Genomic DNA, 4,047 nt, shown 5'->3' with positions numbered 1-4,047 from the left:
CTTCCTGTTGTCACTTCATGTTGTAAAGTTGGGGGAAGAGGCAGATGGTTTAGAGACGGTGAGGGATGGGGAGAAAGAAAAACGAAACATGTAGGGGATAACTATCTACCTCCTGTGGCCAGATTTTCCTTTGAGCACCAGGCGATGTTTGCAGATCTGTCGGCATGGCCAGTCTTAAGCCTTTCGTTGGTTTGCTTCCCTGCAAAGATGCCGGGGAAGCAGCAGCACAGGAGGGATGGTTTGCTTTCTGCAAATCATTTATCCCCTGCTCCCCTTCTCAGAGCACTTCCTCTGTGCTAGGCGCTGGGACCCAGGGTGAAAGAAACGTGTGTCTTGGAGCCCAGCACGGGAGATGGGTAAACAGTTTTCAGTTGGCCCTCCGTATCCGTGGGGGTTCCACATCCACAGATGCAAAAATACTTGGGGAAGAATATTCCAGAAAGTTCCAAAAAGCAAACTCTGTTACGTGGCATTTACGTTGTATTTACAACTATTTCCTGGCATTTAGACTGTATTCGGTATCGTAAGTAATCTAGAGATGAGTTAAAAGTACGTGGGAGGATGTGTGTAGGTTACGTGCAAACGCTATACCATTTTATACGAGGGACTTGAGCATCCGTGGAGTTTGGTATCTTCGGGGAGTTCCTGGAACCAATCCCGCATGGATACTGAGGGACTGCTGTCATTCACTGAATTGTGGGTTATGTTGGAGGTAAGTGCAGAGGGCTGTGGAAGTCAGGGAAGTCTCCCTGGAGATGATGGTGTTTGAAGAAAAGAGTCCTACAGGACAGCTGGGAGAGATGAGCCTCTTATAGAGCAGACGTGGAAATACTGATTGATCATGGGGTTAGAGTGGGGCACCCTAAAGAAAAACATCAACGTGAGGTTGGAGGATAGGGTGTGAAAATTCCATCTGCTCAAGTACAGCCTATTGGGGTGCATGCTGAATCACACTGCAGGAGCGTTCTCAGTGACATAAAGTAAAAGTAATTATAGCTGCCACTTATAGGATGTGTGTCCTGGGCCCTCTGCTGGGTGTTTTGCATATATTACTAAATATTCTTTAACCTTCACCATGGCTTTGCATGCTGGGAATATATACCCATTTTATAGATGAGGAAATCAAAGTTCACATGAATTTGCAAATAATTTCATGTGAACCTTGAAGTTGAGGGCCACTCGCCAAGTCGACCTGGCTTCTGTCTGTGAGGCTACACTGCTTCCCTTGGGAAATGACCTCTTCCCATAGCGTGTATTCCTGTGGAAATCTAGCGGTCTGGGGTCTCTCCCTGCAGCTGGGCTGTGGCAGTGAGTGGGGATGCATCCCGTGAGGTGCCTGGGCTCGTAAGGAGCCCTCATGCTCTGGAGTTGGATGGTTGGTGCATCCTGCCCTACGACACACTGCCCCTTCCTCACTCTCTGTGTAGGGAGGCTGCAGACAGGCTGGTGGGGACCAATTGCTGGGGTTGCCAAACTGAAGAAAACCAAACACATGAAACGAGGGCTCCAAACTCTACAAAGATGATAACTAACACTGGGAAGTAAAATGGAGCTCATGGAACAAAGGCTTTATATGAGCTGTAATAACTTCAGAGGGCAAGGGAGATCTTGCTTCTTTGAAACAGTAATAGACTATTTAAAAAATCAGATGTTTAGAAAATACCAAATACTGCCAAAACAAAGACATCAATAGATGGGCTGAATGAGTTCTTTCATTGTAAGCCACTGTAAGCCAGAAATGACCCCTGGAATTTGTACGTAGGAAGCCTGGGAGACAGCTCATGGGGTGGAGGGATGTGACCCGAATAGATCTGGGGATCTGGGCAATAGAAACTAATGGAGAGCCTGGTCCATGCTGTTCTGAAGTTGAATTCTTAGATTTCTAATCGTGTTCAATCATTTTTGTCACTATCCTTAAGAGTTAAATTCTAGGAAAGAATGTCTGATTGGCATTTCTCGGGCCACCCATATCTTTCTTGGAGTATTTTGACTGACAGCCTATCCAAGACTCTGTGCAATGAATGGAAGAGGAACTTGAAAATAAACTTGGGGTGTGGTTTCCAGGAGGTGAGAATATGGATGTTGGGCAGAACAAACTATAGATGCCCGCTCTGCTTACTCGGCCACGAAGTAGGTGTGAGAACAATAACAGCTGATATTTATCAAGTGCTTACTATGTGCCAGTCGCTGTTCTTGGTCTCTTCCACCTAATTACACCTCTAAATTCTCACTGCGCCCCATGAGACATGTATTACTTTCGTGCTACCCGTTAAGATGTTGAGGCTCAGAGAGGTTGAGTAATTTTCCTAAGGTCACATAGGTGGGATTCACATCCAGTTGGTTGGGGTCTAGTGTCCTTATCCTGAGCCACTGAGCCGCAGTTACCTCTGGACTCGGGTGCTTCTTCATAAGGTCGATTGAGAGTTAAGTGAGGCAGTATGGACAGAGCACCAGACACAGTGGTCAGTCCATGATGGTGGTTCAGTGTCTAACCACGTTGGTCAGTGTGGGTCCAGCTGGGGTTCGTTGGGTTTTCTCCATATGTGGGGAGTGAGAGAAGGCGATGTGAGCTGTTTTTCCTTTGGATAACTAAGGAAACTTTCATAATAAGGCGGAATTCTCAAAAATTGGAGGCCAGAGTTGAATGGTGTTACAAATGATCTGTCTCCCATTCTGTTTGTCACCTCTCTTTCCAGCTGAAGTGCAAAGTGAAAATACTCTGCAGTCATTTCCTTCTCAGAATTGCTGGACCCAAAAGAAAGGTCAAAGAAAACAGATGCTGCTTTACTGCAGAGGATCGTAAAAACCAAACTTCATCTTTTTCCTCATGGGAAAAGTAATATATGTCCTTTGCATAATAAAGAAGCATTCCAGATAATAATAAAGCATAATAATCCCTGATGTATTGACGGCTTCACAGTGCGCCAGGATCTGGGCTCTGCTCTGTAGGTTCTTTCATTTTTATCCTCATAATAGTCACATGAGGAAAATGTTATTACCACCCCCATTTTATAGAGGAGAAAACTGAGAATTGTGAGGCTGAGTAATTTCTCAGCCACACAGATCCCAAGAGGGGGATTAGCATTTATACCCCGGTTCTGAATCTCCACCCTGAACTGTGTACATTGTGTTGGCGACAAAGAAAACAGCCATCTTTTTTTTCTTTTTTTTTCCTGTGTCCCCATTCCATAAGTTGACACACATACTTCACTTTGGCCAACCTTCAAAGCATTTTCTCAAACATACGTGTGCCCAGGGTTGTCGTGTTCAGTAAAGGGATTGGGGGTGGGGGCATTTTTGGCTGGGATCTTACAGCCTGTAGAAATAAATATATGCTTGGACCACCAAGGGTGCCATCCAGGCTGCATCTCTGCACGCCAGGGCGGGCATCACTCATGCTGCGAGCAAATCAAGCTGCCTGGAAAACAACAATCACCATGACAAACTGAACAAGTTGGGAGATGGAGTGATTTTCCCAAACATATCACTGTACGATCGTTTTTCTCAGGAAAGACTCCACAACGTATACTCCTGTTTCTTTGCCAGAAGCCCTAACATGTTCTGACACCTTCACATCTGATGAAGTGAGTCCCAGTGTTCCCGACCACCTGTGCTGCCTCTCTCCCTTCCCCACCAGCACACAGCTCGGCCACGCTGTTTTCTGAGCTTCATCTGGGTCACAAAGGCAGACTGGGCTTGAGTCCTGACTGCCCAGCAGCCTTGTGGCCAGGGGCAAGTTGCTTCACTCTCTGGAACCGTTTTTGAGGCTCCAGATAGCAGGCTTGGTAGCCGGCAGTCTGTTGAGAACTCATTAACATACATGAAGGGCGAGGCATAGTTTCCTAGCTCAGAACAGCTGACCCAGGGGCGCCCTGCAGCCCGCAGCCCATCTTTCGCCTGGAATTGAGACAAGGAAGAGGAGTTTGCTGCCTGAGGAGAAAACAGGAAAGCGTTTGCTTCTGCCAGGAGGGTGAGGTGTGCGGTGATGGCGAGGGCCGTGCAGACGAACATGAGGAAGACTGAAATCCCTTCCTGGGAGTATGTGAT

This window comes from Neophocaena asiaeorientalis, unplaced genomic scaffold, assembly GCF_003031525.2.
Source record: "Neophocaena asiaeorientalis asiaeorientalis breed wild unplaced genomic scaffold, Neophocaena_asiaeorientalis_V1.1 scaffold202, whole genome shotgun sequence".
Lineage (NCBI taxonomy): Eukaryota > Metazoa > Chordata > Mammalia > Artiodactyla > Phocoenidae > Neophocaena > Neophocaena asiaeorientalis.
This window is presented reverse-complemented; position numbering follows the sequence as displayed.